This window comes from Manacus candei, unplaced genomic scaffold (genome assembly GCF_025592945.1).
Source record: "Manacus candei isolate 608988 ecotype Guabito, Panama unplaced genomic scaffold, ASM2559294v1 h1tg000011l, whole genome shotgun sequence".
NCBI lineage: Eukaryota > Metazoa > Chordata > Aves > Passeriformes > Pipridae > Manacus > Manacus candei.
In genome coordinates this window covers 8,360,115-8,380,280 of record NW_026138059.1, presented here as the reverse complement: position 1 = coordinate 8,380,280, position 20,166 = coordinate 8,360,115, and the positions used below count along the sequence as shown (strand labels likewise).

At 38.9% G+C, this 20,166-nt stretch overlaps 1 protein-coding gene across 2 annotated transcripts in view; it reads right to left on the bottom strand.

The window, feature by feature from the left end:
- The window catches only part of MYT1L (myelin transcription factor 1 like), a 321,644-nt gene that overhangs the window by 294,028 nt on the left and 7,450 nt on the right, over positions 1 to 20,166 (bottom strand). The window contains exon 1 of one of the 2 annotated variants that reach the window (XM_051778260.1): positions 4,036 to 4,227. The exons of the other annotated variant lie outside the window; for it this stretch is intronic. The gene's annotated coding sequence lies outside the window, so the exon portion shown is untranslated. Of the gene's footprint in view, positions 1 to 4,035; positions 4,228 to 20,166 lie in introns of those variants that run through there. 2 annotated transcript variants of the gene reach the window in all.

Genomic DNA, 20,166 nt, shown 5'->3' with positions numbered 1-20,166 from the left:
AGAATGTACATAAATCCTGTGTTGGTGTGAGTGTTACGGGGGGGGGGGGGGGTACTGCATAAATTAGAAGCACTTACAAAAAGACCAGCACGGAAAAAAATTTGGGAGACTGGTAATTCATTGCCCTAATTATCCTCCATAAGTTGTTAGGGTATGGGTTTAATGTTGTGGGTTGGATTCTCCCTCCCCCAGCCTGTGTCTCGTCAATGCGCATTATCCATGGGGAAAAGGAGATGCAGGTCATGTTTAAGCAGCATTAATGAGAGCACAGTATTTTTCCTGCAGGTTAAGTAAGCCAGGTTAGCAAATTTCAAGTAAAGTGTGGTTGAAAACCTTCCATTTCTTTTACTTTCTGGCTGGTAGCAGTTTCTAACAAGACTTGAAACATTAGACAAACACAGAAAGCAGAACTCAAGCATCAGACGAACCCACTACTGTCAATAAGGGAGTACAATTTCAGCTTGACAGGAGTATTACAAGAATATACCCGCTAACGAGCAGCCTTAATTGGCTTGCATATTGTGGCTGTCACTGTTAAAACCTGTTCCTATACAATCCTATTTTATACATCCTTTAAACATATAGTTCTCTAAAGCAGTTAAAGAGACAATACTTTACACACTGATTTTGGGTGGAGAAAAAAATGAGAAGAATAGGAAATAAAAAGAAAATAGGAAACTCTATTAAAAGTATTATATCAGTGACTAAGAAACTATGCAAAAGTCATAGTAAAAAAAGCAACGGACTTTTTTGGTTTTAATGCACTTTGTCAGTTTTGAACCTAAATTATTATTTATGCATAGATTACAATGGCTGCAGAGGTTTCACTGACATTTACTGTACTCAAATCCTTTAAAACATAGTGTGTTCTTTAACAGATCCCTCATTTTCCTCAGCTGAACACTTTGTCTTTAAAGTATCTTGAATTTCATGATTTGCAGGAGCTCACTGCTCATCCTGGCAAATCCTTCACACACCAGAGTTTAATGTGTGTCTTCAGTTTCCAGTACAGGGTCATGGTCATAAGGAATACAAACCAAAGAGAAGACAGTAAAAAAAAAGTTACTGCGCATGTGCAATTGGTTGATAATAAATGATAACAATGTAACTTCTAGATAATAAAGTCAAAATACCAAATAGGGCAGAGTCCTAGTGCTGTGCAAAGTGCCTTACCTTAAAGAAGTTATTCCTATCTGATTTAGATCTGCCTAATCCACAAATTTGAATATAAAATACTGTTGCAACTGAAGACTGCAAAAGTCATTTATATGTATAACGAGACCTTAAAAAGATCAATTTTCAATCAATAAAATGCTTCCTATTGTCAAACACCAGAAAATGGGAATTCACAGTGTAGATGCAGGAAAGACCCTAGGCACAATAGTGCTGGTGAGGGCAAACATAATTTTTGAGGTGATGAGCTGGATATGCTGGGGTGTTGCACAAAAAAAGAAAAAACCCTAAACAGATAAATGAAAGCGTTTAGCTCAACAAAGCACTCTTTACCAGGATGAAAAAGTCTGGCTAAGTATGGTGACACCTGTAATGTCCCTCACATTCTTAGAGTTAAACTGCACTGCTGCAAGGAAGTGCTGTTTAAACTGCACTGCCCCATGGATCGATCCCAGAAAACAGAACGCAGATGAGGACAGGTTTTGGAGGAGAGAAAGAATTTAAATGCATTTAAATGAAGAGATCGGCGCTTTACCACAGCCATCTTCCCGCCACCTAATTAGAAGGCATGAAGCGTCTCCTGCCTTTACCTCCGGGAGCAGTCGCTGGGCGCGGGGCCGGTGAGCGGGCAGACAGCTCCCACTGAGGGCAGCTCCCGGGGAGCGGGCAGACGGCTCCCGGTGCGGACAGCTCCGGGTAAGCCGGACAGCTCCCGGCGCGGACAGCTCCCGGTGCTGAAGGAACCGCACCGCCGCGCCGAAGGGGGCGGCGAGGGCTGGGGCTGAATAGCGCTATCTGCAGAACAATGGCAGCCAACTCCAAATCCTGCTATAATCACATTAATGAGATTAATCAGTGAATTAGCAGCAGTCAAATGTCAGGGTGGCGGGGAGGAATCCAACCAAGCTCGGTAATTAACTTTTGGGGGGCAGGAGAAGGGAATCAACTGAGTTTTCTGTTAGGCTTTTCCCAAAGTTTAGCAGGTTTTATTCACCAGCCTTAGGAAGATGCTGACAATTCAAGCGGAGGGGGGAGGAGGGGATAAGACGGAGACCTCAACCTTTGCGTGCTAGAAGACAGCCTGCTAATGCACAGTATCCCATTACTTCCAGCTGAAGTCCATTGAGAAATCTAGCACCGTTTCAGACACCCCCCCTCCCCACAGCCATCAGAGCCGCACTGGGCTGAGCTCTGAGTGTGAAACTAGTTCTGTGAGCTAACTTCCACCGCAGATTCCAATAGGCAGGATAAATATGGCGGATGCCAAAGAAGCATTAGATCTTATTCCTTTTTAAAAATGTACAACATACTTTTTCTGAAATCAGAGGGGTAGGAGAAAAGAGTACCCTTTAAGGAACTATCAGCAATAGATTATCATAACAAGTTAATGCTAGCTCTGTTGGAGAGTGTTTTCTAAACAAAAACAAAAACAAAAAAAATCCCCAAAACAAAACAAAACCACATTAAAAAAAGAGGAATTTTATTCAAGTAATTTAAAGCAAGCTACTTAATGTACATAAGTCAGAGATCTGGTCTCTAGCTGACCTCAATAAAAGTGAAACTTCTCTCCACCTGAAATCCAGCACCCACAACCATTTCTCTGTTGCAAGTGCAAAATACAAAAAAAGATTCCCTGTAGATTATAAATAAAATCCAAAAGTATTTATTTGCAAGAAAGAGAGTACTGCATTTCTCTTTTTCTATCTTTAAAAGAAGTATTGTCAACCATGCAAAGCACTTATTATGTAAAAAGGCTACTTTATGCACACGTTACTTCTGTAGAGAACAAATAAAGGTTTAAAAAACCCTCCTCTGCCTAGATAAGGCTGTGCACGTTGTTCAGAACTCAGAAAAAAATGGCATGCTTCTGTTCCATTGAGTTTAATCTTTGTTAGTAACAAATAAAAGAAGCAAACCTGTGTAATGCCTCTTCCATAAGACACTAGGTAGTTTCTTTTTTACTAATGTAAGTAGTTTTCTTTTATACTCTGGCTACTTTTTAGCACTAAATTAATAGGATTAAGAAATCTGCACTAAATGTGCACGGACTATAGTCATACTTATAAGAACTATTTTAAAATTGAAGTATATACTACAATTTTTTCAGGGAGTTAACTGAATTAACCACTCATTATTTACAAAGCTTTTTCTCTTTAAAGTATTATCGATATGAAACATTTAAGACAGTGTTCTTTCAAAAATGCTACTCTTATACAAGTATTCCCCTTTAAAGTACAAATCCACTGTTTTCAAAAGTCACTTTAGAGTAAAACATAGTATCTTATAATCTTTTATTTAATTGCATTTGGCTGTCATTGAGCATTCCAATCTGTGAAGTTTTTGTCTCGGGTTCTCCATATCAAACAAGTACTGTCCACATGCAGCAAGTTTATATAAACAACAACATGCTTAATGCATGCAACATAATGCGTTCATATAGTAAACACACTACAAGATTTTTTATGAGCTATTCTACAGCCTAAAATAATTTCAGCTGCACAGCAGTATTGCCAGAAGAACTCGAAAAGAGCAAACAATGGACATTTAAGTACAAGCTAAAGAACAACTGCAAAAATCACAACAATCTTTCCAGATAGCTACAAGAATCAACCCCCACCCTGCACAAAACACAGTCCACACCTGCACCGTTAACCATTTACAAGTTAAACATAAGCAAGACATTTCAGCATGGTTAAGAAACACCCTGGCTTACTACAACTTTGAAAGGATGAGGAGTAAGAAGCATACCACAGAGACCCAGAAAAGGCTGCTTTTTTCTTCATTGAACACTGAAAAGATACCCCATATTCCAGGGAACTAAAATATATATATAAATATATATATATATTAAAATACACCCACCAACACTGAGTAAAAAAACCAGGGGGGCTTCAAGAAGACTGCAGGGAAAAAGCTCTCACTCTCTTTAGTGTGCAGAAGCTTAGGGGGAAAAAAATGTCGCCCTGGCAGGAATGACAAATGCAGTAGGATAGGCTAGCAGGCCTGAGGGATCTGTTTTACTTCCACATACATCCTCTAATGCACGCACTCCCACTCATCCTCTCGAGATGCCTTTTTTTTTCCTCCACTTTTTTTTTTTCCACCAGCTCCAAATCCCCGGCATATGACCTTCTGTTAAATAGATAAAAAAAAAATTTGCTTATCAGTCATGCAAATGAAGCTGAATTCATTTTCCACAACAGATGGCCTCATAGATAATGATGATGGAAGAGAGAAAATTGAATGTCTCTCACAAGGTGGTCATGGCAACCGAGAGCAGAATAATATCAATAATAAGCTCACTGCATAATAAGGTTGTCAATCCCACAAATCAAAGTCTCCAGCTAAATCAGGTATCCCACCCCCCACTAGTTATCAGGTAAATAGAGAAATAGAGAGCATCCTTTTCCTTTTAAAATAAGGCACTGTGAAAAGAAATGGCAGCTCCAGTGCTTCCAGGGTACAAGGGGAAGGAAGGAGCAGAGGAGATTTTTCTCTGATAATTGTGTTTTATTTGATGACTTGAGAAGGGAGATGTTTGGTTTATACTCTTCTTTTTTTGCCTTTTTTTTTTATTATTTCCACAGAGGTTTTATTTGTTGGAGGGGGGTGCTGCTTTGTTTTTTAATAGCAAGGCTAGTATTTTGAACTCGATCTGCTGCCGAATCCTTGCCTCCCCTCCTTGTGTCTGATGTAGAGTGCTGCATTGATGCAATAGCAGCTCGCCTCAGGCTTTCACCTTGGCTCCCTGGGGGCCATCCTGCAAAATGAATCAGCAGCCATCCTGAGCAGACTGATTAAAATGAAAATGGCAAGGCACATGTCTGGGCGGAACTAGAGCTGAGCTGCGCTGTGCTGCCTGTCTGGCAAGCATGCTCAATATAGCTTTTGCTAATAATGGCTTACCGCCTTTCGGGTTTTTAAAGGTATTACCATCGCCCCTTCCCCCAACCCCTAAACAGATAACAGTGTTGGGGTCTTCCCCCCCTTCACTGTATACTGCTCACAGCTAGAGTTTGCCAGACTGACATGCAGTGATAGTGAAAAGACACACTTGCTTTGCAGGGATTTTCTTCACAGATGTGCTGAAATACCAAGACAATATATTAACATGCAGCTATAAATTATTCCCAGATATTAGCTGGAAAAAACCTCAGACGAAGACGAAAGCTCAGTCACTACCAGAAACACCATTTTTTCCACCCTGTTTTTTTACACCTCAGCTTGCAGCCTTGTGCATTATGCATCACAAGAAAGTGACTGCCAGTAAATGCAGAGCAGCTTCCTGGAGCTCTCTATGCCCTGTGTTTGACACACACGAGCTGTATTTCTAACTCCCCCACCATCCCCAAGCAGATAAGTGTGTGCATAGAGAAAGAGCCATTTTAAGTGTGCATCTCCTGTAGTCCTTCAACAAAACAGAAACATTTTGCGGACAAGTTTGTTGTGCAAAACCAGCATTGACAAAGTATCAAACATCAGTTCATGCCTGCGCGGGATCTGAAACCTGGGCAGACTTGTTTCATGAGATGTGGGGATTGCTCTGCCTGGGGATTTTTGTTGGTGGCTTTTTTAAGCAAACAGCTCAGCGGTGTATCTCTGGAAACTGGCGAGTATATGCTGTACATATGCACATACTCCCTGATATGCCTTCAGTTAAGTCCTGTTTTTAAGATGCTGGGATTATTTTTCTCCCCCTGCCTTTTTCTCCCCCTGCCCTGCACTCTATCCCTGTTACTGCAGTGTGAACCAGAAATCAATAGGGCTGCTCTAATGGAGGTTCCAGCTGCAGTTGGCTGTGCAGACACACACACACACACACACACACACACACACACACACACACACACACACTGACGTCTGTGCAGCTTTCTCAGCCGATTGGGCACCACATCGGATGTTCTGTGGAGCAAAGAATAGGAATCATTTACAGTCTGCTAAAAAAAAAAAATGGTACCTTGCATTTCCCTGTCTCCAAGAGCACCAGGCTGGGCTCACCGCACAGGCTGCCTGCAGTGTGTGAGTGAGAGCTCTGCTCGGGCTACGCGCAGGGTACCAGAGGACACCCCCAGATTACCACAGAGGCTGTCGGGCACAGAATCCCACAATTCATACTGGATGTTTTTATAAGGTTACCCATCCACATTGTGAAAGATATGAACATAGAAAAATAGACACAAAAAATCAAAGCAGTTTAATTGATAAGATTAATAGAGCTCTTGTGCCCTTTAATGTGTTTGCAAGTATTTCTGAGCTCTGAAGAGTATTTTAATGGAAGTTTTATTTTTAAGGGTTTTTTAGGAATTATCCACTAAAAATTTAATATTTTTATGTGAGTTGCTTGCTTGCTTACCCCTCCTTCAATAGAAAAATATTTAATTTGTTGAATATTAGTTTCATTTAATTTTCTATGGTCTTCAAGTGTTTTTTGCATATGTATTTATGCGTGAAGCCACTCCTTGTTAGTAAAACATGTTTGGGTTTTTCTCCTTTTAGATAATAAATCCTAGGCTCTCTTGGTTTCCTGATGCTGTAGCTGTTTATCTCTGAAACAAGAAACAACTGTGTTGGTGAACATATAAAAAAATCCTAATTCGCTACTCCCAAGATAAGGTATGCCTGGGATCTGCGGCACTGCAGAACACCTCCCCCACCACCCTGTCAATGTATTTCAACTTCAGTTTATTGACAGCAACTGCCCCAGCTGGAGTCTGGCTCCAGTGAAGCATTTATATTCCTTCCACTCAGCCCTGTGGATCTTTTGCAGGGCTCAGGATGCCAACCCAGAACCTGCTCTGGAGAAATAAAGTCTGGGAAAATGAATGAATCATAAAGCCATATTGCACGACAAATTCACATCCCAGCCTGTGTTCTACAGATCTTTCTTATGCAAGCTTTTAAAAAAAATGTGGTTTAAACCCTAAAAATGCTGGCATGTGGCAGGCTACTAATTGATGGACTGTAGGAAACCTTGGAATAAAAGAGGCCAGGAAGCACGGAAGTCCACCTCTCCTCAACATTAGCAATTACACAACCACAGTACCCCCTCCCCAAATATTTATCTCATCTCTGCTTTAATTATTTATACTAGTTGCTTTTTTCTGCTGTCCTTGGCAGTTTGGAGCACATATAAACTGTTCTCGGTTTCTCTGTGTGGAGACATTCTGCCGAGAGTTTTTTCCTCCCTCCTGCCCAACCCTTATTAAGTTTTAACCCCTTGTATACTGGACAGAAATCTCAGGCTGAGCAAGTACTGTTATTGCTGTCCATTAAAATGTCTATGCTATCCAGAACTACCAGGTATCCTGCCCAGCCTAGCAGCAGACTGTTTACCAGATACACACAGCATCATAGGCAAAAGTTAAAGCATACAGTTTAACTATTGTCCTGGAATATGAAATTATAGTCTGAACTCTAACCTATATGCTAAAATGCGTTTCTTTTTATTTTTTTAAGAAAAAAAAAAGCAGTTTTCCACATAATGAAACTATTAGAATACTACAGCTTGGCTCGTGCTGTATATATTAATATGAGTGAAAATGAATAGTGGCAACTGCCCAAGGATAGAAAGCCCTCACAGTGCCACTAATCCTTACATTCCTTAAGCTTCCCTATCTTTTCCTAACACTGGCATTTAGCATGCCCAGAAACACCAGCTCAGGGCATTAAGATAGCCACTAAGCCTGAGCAGCTACTGAATATCTGTGCATCAGGTAACTACTTTTTGATCTGAAGTTGAGCAATGCTTTGGTAATTAATGTCCAGCTCTTACAAAATCTCCAGCTGGGAAGGGGTATCATGGGCTGGTTAACTAACTAGGTTCTTTACAAGGATTAACCAGGAAAGCTGGTGCAAATAAAATGTTTAGCAGACACCAGCCATTCGAGTAGCGCAACCCCCATCTGTAAATCCATGAGAGCATCTGAAAAAGTCCTTCCCAGTCTGTAAAGGTCTTGTCAATTTATTGCTAATTTCTGATGTTTTCCCAACTTAGTGACTTTCATTAAAGCATGAGGTCAGTACTCACAGAATCACAGAATGGGTCAGGTTGGAAGGGATCACTGTGGGTCATCTGGTCCAGTCTCCCTGCTCAGACTGGGTCAAGCTAGAGCACATTGCACAGGGTTATTTCCAGACAGTTCTTGGATATCTCCAGTGAGGGAGAGACCACAACTTCTCTCACCAATCTGTTCCAGTGCTCGGTCACTCGCACAGTAAAGTTCTTCTTCACATTTAGGTGAAACTTCCTGTGCATCAGTTTCTCCTTGTTGCCTCTTGTTCTATTCCTTGGCACCACCTAGAAAAGCCTGGCTCCATCCTCTTAACACCCTCCCTTCATGTAATTATAGACATTGATGAGGTCCCTTCTCAACTGTCTCTTCTCAAGGCTGAACAGGCCCAGCTCCCTCAGCCTTTCCTCATAAGAGAGATGCTCCAGTCCCTTAATCATCTTCACAGCCCTCCACTGGACCTGCTGCAGGAGCTCCATGTCTCTCTTGTTCTGAGGAGTCCAGAACTGGACACAGTATTGCAGATGTGGCCTCACCAGGGCTGAGTTGAGGGACAGGATCACCTCCCCTGACCTGCTGGTAATGCTCTTCCTAAAGCACCCCAGGATACCACTGGCCTTCTTAGGATGCCACAAGGGCACGCAGACAGTTTTGGACTGGGTTTTGGACTATTTTCTGTCCATCAGGGCACCCAGGTCCTTCTCTGCAGAGCTGCTTTCCAACAGGTCAGCCCCTAATAACGTGTATTGGTGCAGGGGGTTATTCCTCCCCAGATGCAGGACCCTGCATTGGCCTTTGTTGAATTTCACACAGTTCTCAACTCTCCAACCTGCTGAGGTCCTTCTGAAGGGCTGCATAGCACTCTGGGTATTGGCCAGACCTCTCAGTTTGGTGTCAGTGAACTTCCTGAGGAGGCTTCTGCCCCTTCATCCAAGTCATTGACGAGTAAGTTACACAATACTGTGCCCAGCATTGAATTTTGAGCAACAGCACTAGTGAGAGGCCTCCAACCAGACACTGTGCCACTGACTACAATCCTTCAGTAAGGAGGTGTAAAGATCACTTTGATGAGACAGCAGAATATTATGCAAATACTGCTCCACTGGAGCATAGGGACATAGTGGAAAGTGCACCTCCTAAGTGAGTTTCACCCACACAAAAAATAAATACAGTTAAGACTCAGAGGAAAATAAATCATTTTATTTCAAATGATTTTTGATGTTCTACACAAAATATTGCTCACATTGTACCCAATCTAGTAATTTACAGGCAAGTGGGGCATAAATATTCTTTAGTATATAAATTGGAGGGGCACTGCTTTGTTCTTGCAGTTATGAAGTTTTTATATTGAAACTGTCTAGTGTCTGGTCCTCATGAACCACTGAGTGAAAAATAAAGAACATGTATATGAGGCATCTGCATGATGTGCAGGAATCCCATAGAATATTGAGTAACTGCTTGCTATTAGCTCCCAAGCATCTCTTTTCCTCAAATGCATGGTCCAAAATGTCAAAAGCCATTATAAATGGCAAAAGAAATCACAGGGATCAAATGCCTAGTCCCAGACAAAATGTCGGTGGCTCCATATATACACTTAGCCTGATTATTCTCCACTTGGAGCCATACACATGAGGAAACCACTTTACTGTCTAGTGATGCAAACACTTAGCATAATTTTGGAGAGAAAGTACCTAAAGTAGCAGGTATCTCAAGGATGACAGTTTCAGAATATTCACACTGCAGCTTTCAGATGTATATGTAGGTAGTATTTCTGAAATTTAGCAAAGGACTGACTAAGTCGTATTTTCCTCAGTGTTGCTGGCCTCAGGTGCTCAGAATTACTGATCACGTCCTCAAAGTGTTTCCACGAAGGCACGTCAAGTTGCAAGCAAATTTTGCCCATGCTTCCAGCTGGCAGTAAGCAAACAGCTTGGTCTAGAAGCCAGTCAGACACAGTCAAGTTAATAAAAGGTCTGCCAACTGGAAGAATCAGCTGAGCTAGATGATGACTATGTTCACTCAGGATAGACATAGTCCTAGTCCCATTAGATATAGAAACTGCAAAGTACTCATATACTTGAGTCAGATAAAAGAAAAAACTTATTATGGATATAGGACAAAAATTGCGGGAAGGAGCTCTGAGCTGTAACATGCCTTCATTTTTTTCCCAGTGACTTCAGCAGGAAGGAGGACCAGGTCCACAGAGCTATTAAGAAATTGGAGAATTCAGAAAAAAAACCCAAACAATAAAAACAATTAAGGAAATGGAGGGAACAGCTTATGGGAAAAGATTAAAAATTAAACTCATAGAATGCCAATACAAACTGAAAGAATAGACACCTCAAGGATGATGGTAGGTCCAAAACTGCAAAAAAAGGAAAGTTAAAGGTACCACACAGGGATACCTCATATATATATATATATATATATATATATATATATATATATATATATATATATATATATATATATGAGAAGTCAGGGTAAGTTAAAGTTGTTATAGTTCAATTCCAGGGTTGTGAATGACAAGGAGGCACTGAATATTGTGATAGTATTCTTACAAGAATAGTGTAAGGAAGTAAAACTGGACCAAACAAAGCACTGGAAATTATACTATAGGGAACAATCATAAGGTGTCAGGGGAGGGGTTTAAACAATGTAATAGGTCTTTTCAGCTTCTAGTTTTCATGATTCCTAATTACTATTGTTATCCTTATTTAACTGATAAACCCCACCACAAACACTTTTGACTAAATAAGAATCCATAGAGGGCATTAAAAATCATAAATGGAGAAAAAAATTATATAAAGAAAACCCCTTATAGAATGTTTAGGATTCTCTCAACTTAAAAGTGAATATATAAACTTGGCAGAAAGTAGTTTTCTTCATTATTTTACAAAATTAACAAGTTTAAGGCTTTCACGGTTCTTGAAAGGACTACAGTCCAAGGCACGTGTTACATACAGGGGAAACTATTTTACAGTAAGTACAAAACAGTCATGCAGTTTTGATCTGAAAATCTTGTCAGACCTGCATGCTTTGCTTTTCCCAGTGATGACTTGAGCATAGAAACATGATTATATTCTTTGTTGAATTTGGACCTAAAATTGCTACTAATACTTTATTAAAGGACAAATATATACTGATAAGAAGTCCTGCTGCCTATTCATATATATTTATTTGCATTACTGCAGCAGTTTAGAGTGTAATCAAAGACTCGATGAACACACAGACAAAAAATTGTGATCTGAAGTTCTAAACACCTTAAAGAAGATGACAATTAAATAAAAGATAGCTAAAGAAAGGATTGCGACAGAATTTATAGATTCAACACTGAGATCAGATATTGGAATTTCATTGTTTCTACTTTACTTTCTACAATTGTTTATAAAAACTTTTTTCTATGACAGGACTTAGGAGAACAGACTTCCTGCAATGAGTGTGTCTTCTAAGGGGATGTGAAAAAACTAAGGGAGAAACAGCCAACTAGAACAGGATGGGGCATAAAACAGGTATCATAGCAAAAATGTTGTGAAGGAACTTATAGAACAAGAAAAAGCCAATAAATTGTTTCTAAAGGAATGCTTTGAAAAAAAGAAACTTCAAACCTGAAATAAGTTAATAACTCCACAACCAGCATTATGAAGAGGTTGAAATAGAAAGCAGGCAAGCAAGTGGTATCAGTGATTGATCTGTCACTTGATACACATTCTAATCCACATCTTTACCAGTTCCCAATTGCTGCTCCTTCCTTTGGCATCACTTTGTCAGCCACTGTGCTAAACCTGGCTAGCTGGTTGACCTCCTTTCCTCTCCCTCTTTCCCCCTCCCCTCAAATGAAGATCAATGCAAGGTCCTGCACCTGAGAATAAACAAGTCCACACATCAGTACAGACTGAGGGCTGACAGAAGTTGGGCAGAAGAGTACTTGGGATCTTGGTGGACAGCAAGTGAGTAGGAGTCAGCAGCAGGCCCTTCAGGCAATGAGGGCAGTCTGCACACAGGGCTGCACTAGATAGAATATAACTAGCAGGATGATGGAAATTATTATTCACTTCTAATTGGAATGTCTGAGACTGCGTCTAGAGCATTCCACTCTGCAAGAAACACATAAATAAACTGGAGCAAGTCCAAAGGAGGGCCACCAGCTCAGGGAGCTGGAGCACATGGCATATGGGCAGAGGCTTAGAGAAGTGTGTGTGTGCTCAGCCTGCAGGAGAGAAGGCTGTCTTCAGAAGCTGCTGTCTTCAACAGTATTACAGGTGGTTATGCAGAAGACTGAAGCAAACCCTTCTCAGAGATGGCAAAACAGCATGAGAGGCGATGGTCACAAGTTGCTACAAGGGAAGTTCCTAAGGAAAATATTCTTCATCGTGGGATAAGTCAGTCCTCAAAAGGTTCCCAAAAAGGTCATGGGATTTCCAGCTTTGGAGATATTCAAAGATTGACTGTACAAACCCTAAACACGCTGCTCTAACTGTGAAGCTAGGACAACTTTGAGCTGGGGGTGGTACCAGCTAATCTCCAGAGATCCCTTCCAACCTAAATTGTTTGGTGGCTCTAATCACATATTTAAAATTAAAGTACAAGGACATTTTTAAAGTTAAGGTTCAATTTCCAGTTAGAAAGTCTTCATGTTAAGCTTCAGAAAGATGTACAACCATTTTTTAACTATAATGCACTTGCTAGATTACAGGCTAGTAGTAATAACGTATATGAGAGAGAAAAAAAAGGCAGGATTGACTGTTCATTCCTAAACTAAGCATACTAAGTATAGTCAGAAAAAAAGGTGGCATTTGTCTGCTGTAACCTGACCAAGTTTTTATATATATACACACTATATACCATCTATTTGAACTCACATGTCTGTACTCAGAATACCTCAAATAATAATGCATTAACAAAAACTGAATTAGCACAAGAATATATTGCTTATGTAATTTATAACTTATGACATTATTAAATGCAGTGAAAAGTAATTTTTGTAGTCAAGACTCATAGGTAACAAAAATATGTAAAGTAAAACATATTCTCTGAAATGAATTAGGGATAAAATCTGTGAAGTATAAAAGAAAAAAAGATCTGCAGCATCAAAAGTGAAAAAGAAACTTAAAGGAAGTAAGAAGATAAACGTAAAACAAATAGATAGTATTTATGAAGAAATAATGAACATTGTGCTCTGGGGTAGGGATAAGGATTCCAATAAAAGCATGCAATCCCAATGTGTAAGCTTTTAGGTAAAGTGAAAAGTATTTTCAAACTGTTTCTGTGGTTGAAATGGCAGCATCTGAAAAACAGAAGAAAACTACAGTGGGTATCACATTTCTATAAGGCATTATTAATTCTACTGGTTGAACTCCCCCTTTTACCCACCTTCAATGTGATAGGGTCATTTATTCTTCACTGACCACCTTGCAAAAACAAGTGCAAGAGGAAAGAAAATAGCTGTTTGCTCCAAACCTTGAAACCTACGGGTTTTTAGCTACATCTATGCAACACACCAATTTAAGCCCAAACATGAGTAGTGATGGTGTCAAGGAACTCTGTTTTACTCCTCAAATTAAAGAGAATCAGAGTGTAATGGAGGAAAGATCCAAGTCCCTAAATATTCACACACTAATTCTTGCATTAATTTAGTATTTTCTATTGGCAATATTATATTATGGGAGAAAACCAAGTCTGATGCTATTTTTCTTTATGTACAGGAAGTCTCAATTCCTGGACGAATAGTTGGTTTTCTCTCATCTAAACATAATTTGTTACTATTTTTCAAACTGTCTCAGAACAGGACTAAAGAAATTCTAAGACACCTATAGATGACCTTTAGGTAATTAATTCAAAGACCAGAAGCTAAAAAAAGCAATAGGATTTTAACAAAATAAATGGTAAATGGGTAGTGCAGAGGATCAGACTGGTTTCTGTTCCATGGATGTTATCTTTATATTTTTTGAAACGTATGAATGATAATTTAACAGAGACTGACAACACCATAAGAATTGTGCTCTGATTGTATTTCAGGACTTATCAGATCAAAACTTCTAGTGGATAAAAAAGTCTTACTTTTTACAGAAATGAGGTTAATCATGTAGATTGCCATTTATACAGGTAGAGCCTGAGAATTTTGGTAGTCAATCACAGCTGGGTACATAATACCCTGGGATTACAAAGTGCATAAATAATTCACACATATAACTCTTAAGAAAATTAATAAACCTGTATTGTCAAAAAGAGGACACTGTCATGGATATCACTGAGACTATACCTATTGCAGAAATCCTGACATCATGGAAAAAGATGGATTCTTAAATGCATCACACACAAAAAAACCCAACAAAAATCCCAGAGTTATCTTGTGACGTATGTACATGGCATCATGTTCATGAAGTTCAAAGTCCTGATTAGATCCATCACAACTTTCAATGCAAAATATCAGCAAAAAATTCTACCTACCAATGGAAGAACTGTCAGACTACCTAAAATTAAATCAATACTTTAAAATATTATCAAGTAGATTGTTTAGGCAGAAGTTATTTGGTAACATGAACTATATTTTTATTTAGAAGAAATTAAGATTAGCCAGAGTCTAGTGAAGAAGAATTTTCTCTGATTTAATGAAGAGGCCTTAAAGATTTAAGAAATATTCTAGTTTTAATTATGGTTAATTATAGTTTAATTGGTTATGAAAAACATTCTAACTTATAAAAGTTAAATTACTTGAACTTTAAACTGGTGCAGGTTTTAGTTAGAGAAAGCCCATTATTAAAGAGTAGGTAGATTAAGAGGGAAAGCATTTGATCAAAACTGATCGTGCCACCATAGGCAAATGAGTTACCAGCCATCAGTGGTATTACAGTAATTTGCCATGTGCTCTCTTCCAACTGTGTCTAATTAGCATTTTATTTCAATATTCACAGTAAGTTATTATGACATAGCTGAAGTGAAGTGAATGCACTGCAACAGCAAGCTAAAAATACACGCACAGTAGATTATGGCTCAGCTGAGGTCCTGAAACTCATTACTTCATGGTAACCTCACCATTTTCAACATGTTCAACATTAACATGAGTCTGGTTTGTCTTTCTTCCTCGGCATGTCCTCTTTTTTGTCTCCTTCTCCTCCCTCCTTAGACAGAATTTCAGGATTGGGAAGAAGAAAGAAGAAAGAAATCACAGACTGGCTGTATGACCAGGATTTCCAGACACCCTGGATAAGTGGGATCTGGACATGCCTCGTGGAGCTGATCTGTGCAATCGCTAACCATCTGCGTGGTGTGCGCGCGCTAGATCAGATGTGCGCATATGTAGCAAGTTCAGTGCATGGCACACGGCCCATATTTCCCTCTGAGATTCCCTGGATGCATGCCCATCCTTTAGTTCTGTATACCTCAAACAACTCCTTCCATTCTTTCTTCTAGTGGCATACAGAATGTTAGGAAAGTTGCCCCATAAATTAAAAAGGACGGTAAGAGAACAACAGCCATCAAATAGGTTTTTAAACTTCATCAATAACACTGTCAACAACATTAGCTGCAAATTATTTATTGAAAACAGCAGCAAAGCTACTATACACATACAACTGCACAACCAGCTGAGAACAAACACCACACACTTCATCACAATGAGCATGGCTCAGGCACTCAGTATTATGTCACAAATGTGACTCTGTAGTCCCTTGAGTGCCTCTGGCTTTGCAGAGTACATCCTGCCAACTAGCACTTGTATGGCCCTAGGATATGTGCTGTCTGGCCTCCTGCAGCCACTGCTCAATTGAATAGAGTGGAGTCAAGCTAAATGACAGAGCCCTCAGCATGGTCGGTGGAGGGGGCACACACAAGCACAAAGAATAATCAAGCAAGTCAACTCTAAATTGTACAAATTCTGTCAAGCAAATATCTATAACATATTCTGTCACTGGGACTGTCAAAATGTGCTAAATCCCCAGTTTAAGTGAAAATAGTGCAGATATTCTAAATTATAACAACTATGGCAATGTGCACCCACAGAAGATCTTGCCTTATTTTAACAGGGGTTTTAAAAATTTGATGCCACAAAGACACTCAGAAGACACACTTTCTGCTTTGTACTCCTTCCTCTATTCACAGAACTTCATTTTTCTGCATGTTGGAAAGTCTCTTCTTTTCTGCCCAGGAGTAAAAGCTGTTCCTGTCCTGTTCTTGGCTGGACTGTCAATGCAGTGCTAACTTTTATCAGCTCTGGGAAGAAGATTTGTTACTTGCACCCTAAGGCTGTGTAAATGATCTGTATTACGCTGTCGTCATTTCTTCACCTTCTTATGCTTCTGAAGTATTTTCACTATTTGCAATTTTCATCAATTTCTTAATTCATGTATTTTCTGTAATTAACTCAAGTATCCAGCATAGCTATATAATTATATATTAAACAAAACCTACATTAATTTGATCATGAATTTGCTGTACCAGAAGAATATTTAAGTGTTTTCAGCAAAGCTGAAGCAATTAAAACTTATTTCACACTGCACTGTTCCCCACTTCAAAGAAATTAAGGTAAAAATAATAAACAAGAAGCTTACACCATTTTTCAGATGGTGTAATGAAACCACAGTGGTTTAGTTTCAGTAACTCGTTAAACAGCTAGGGAAAAAAAAACCCTAAAAAATTTTAAGATGGCAAATTTTCCAATGAAAGACAAACAAAATTTTCTAAAGTCCAGGTATAAATTCAAAGTGAGTAGATAAGGTTATAACCCTCTCTCCAGAACTAAGTTTTTATGACTGTGAGTAAGGAGTTTATTTCTAAGCTCTGCTTCATTATCTGTAAAATGGTACATAAAAATTCTTTACTAGTATCATTCACACAGATTAATTAACAAGTATTAATAGTGGCAGAGGTGCTAAGAAAATGGTGCTTTTTGTTGTTACAGCTGTTCTCAGCCTACCACTGTAGGGGTATTGTAAAAGGAAAACCAGGGTATACCCCCTTCTTGAATTTTGAAAGTACACAGAAATGAGTTAACATCCAAACTGGACTTCTGCATTCCCTAAATTTTTTAAATCCTTAAGGAAAAAAGTAATCAGTTATTTATAGCTCAAAATAGGACATATTTTTTCTGAAGGTGGTAAGACCTAGACTGTCACCAGGTCAGAAGTTTGTAAGAAGCTGATGATGCAGATGAACAAAAGCAGAAGCAGCTTAACATCACAAATACCATTTTGAGTTTACTGCAGAAGTATAGCAAAATCGGATGTGTTTGTTCAGCACTGAATAAGGTCAAGCAAACATACTATTATATGAATATCTTGTGTAATGTCCTTACGGTTAAACCCCATTCCTTTTATTATATAAATATATTGCTTACTATTCCCACACCTGTCTTGTACAAAACAGGCTCAGGAGGCATATTCTCTCTGAGACAGGTGCACAGCATGTGGCTCACAACTGGGTTAAAAGAAAAGCATGCATATGTATGTTGCTGAGCACAGGGAGAAAGGAAAATGGATGAAAGTTGATCTGATATAAGAGAGGCATGAAATGAAAGAACATGCAACACATGGAAAGGGGACAGATGCATGAGTAAACTAAACAGAAAAGGAAGTTCTGTGCATCAACAGCAAAGAAAGTTCTGTGCATTAAAATGGAGAGTATGCTAAAATTATTACTCCCTTACATATATAAGAAAGAGGATTTTCTTTGAAATTAATTACAATTGTCAATAGGTTATAGGATGCTAGTTCTCTTAAACAAAAGAGGAATATTTCAAATAAGGACTCTTGTGAATGAACTGAAAAACAGATAAAAGAGCTGAACTCAGAGGGAACCCAAACAGAAGATGCACTAACAAGTTAGGAAAAAAAACCCTCTCATGTTCCTTATCACTTCATCTTCAGCAAAGTCCATCTGTACAAGAGCTCTCATTTTTCTGCTAAAGAAAGGTTATACAATGATTAGAAGCAATCATATCAGCAGAAATCCCACAATGAATCAAGATGACAATTCAGCATTTTCTCAGCTCACTTGAAGGAGTAGGAATGAATTTTCAAAAGCACTGGAGAGATTAGCATACCTCTGCATTGCATTCAACTGCTTTTTGTTTTCTAGATATGTCCTGTCCAAAGTCTGTGCATCATACACGAGTCTACAAAAAGAATGAAAAAAAGCAACCAAATAAATTATTTGCTAAAGCTACAAGGCAATTTACAGAGTCAACTGAGTTTATCTGTTTTTCAAATGTACATATTTTGGAAATAAAGAGTTATATAGCCTCATATTAAAGAAGTATTCTTTACCTGCAGTTCTTCACAACTCAATGGCAATCTCTCACAAGTTTCAAGACAAATACAATTCAAATCAACAATGTACAGTTAGAAAAACACAACTACAATAAGCTTTGAAGCAAACCCTCTACCAGCATTTCCTTTAAAGATATTCTTAGAAGACAAAGTGTCATGCATAGTCTCCTTTAGTAACCTCCAAGTGCAATTGAATGTTAACATTATAAAATGCATAAGGAGGTTGACAGTAGTTGGGATGTTCACCTATTTTCAATTTTATGCTATTTTCTGTTTTGGTATAAAACTTCAGAATTCTACCTGTGGCTAGACTAATAAATGTACAAACTATTCAAGCAAACGTTTGCTAGTTGTTTCAATTCTGGAGAATTAAGAGTACTCTTTTTTAATAAAACTAATTTCTATTGTTTTCTTGAAAATCCACTTTACACAAATAATTTTTGCAAAACAGTACATACAGGAAAAAATACACAGGTCTTTCAATGAAGCTGACTGTCATTCTGGGGGTGGGGTGGCAGCAAGGTTGTTCTAGCTAAACATTTCAATTTTTTTTCATGGGTTAAACAGAGCCTGTATTTCTTTTTTACCTTCAGTGTATGCTACATATCTTGTAGCATGTGATCATGCAGGCAGGAACACACCAGTCAGGCTCATGGATATTAGATACACACAGCTATTAGTTTCAGCAGTGTCCTATTCACAGAATAACAGATATGCATTGTCCATTGGCTTCTGCACAGCCATACTCTGAGCCAATCCCACTGCACACTGAAAACATGTTAGTCAACAAATACCTGCTCAGCAGATGCAAGTCACGTCATATTATAGTACAGAGTCTAACCAGCTATGAAAATATTCCACTTTATCCCATTGCTACATTCTGTCATGGTTTGTTTGCAAGTAATGGCCTTGTACATAAAAAAAGCGTAGACAAGAGCAAAGCGATTGGACCTTTGTTAGGAAAAGTTAGAAAAGTTTATTATATTTGGGGAATTGGTAGAAATCAGTTTTGAGTTTTTACAGTCTCTACTAAGTAAACTCATTACCTTCAAGTTAAAAAAAAAAAATCTTAGAGCCAAGTGAAATACCACTTATCCAATACAGAAAATCCATGAGGAAAATAGATGTCAACAGCCTAGAAATCCACTTGTTTATAAAGCACGGTCTACTTGGCATATCCAACACTGAGAAAACACAGATGAGGAAAGAGGTTTCTGTTGGGAAGACTGTACCTTCAACCACATAATCCTCCTGTAAACCAGTATTTGGAGGATGCATTGTAATGTCTGGCATATGAAACGTATTTGTTACTCCATGCACCTGAACTCTGACATAGTCTAAAATAAAATTATCAGTAGGAATTTAATCTCTATTTTTACAGAAGGTGAAGTGTTATTGGGAGGGAAGTCAGCCACGAGGAAGATAAGCAGGATGTAAAGCAGGATGGGATGCAACTTTTCTATTTCTAAGAGACCTATTACAAAACTATTTAATTGGTCAAGTAGTATGTAGAATAAAATAGACAGCCATAGAGTGACCAGTGACAGGAGTCAAGGGAATGGTATGGAGCTGTGTCAGGGAAGGTTTAGGTTAGATATTAGGAAAAGGTTCCTCACCCAGAGGGTGGTTGGGCAGGGGAACAGGCTCCCCAAGGCAGTGGTTACAGCACCAAGCCTGACAGAGTCTGAGAAGCATTTGGACAACAGTTTCAGGCACAT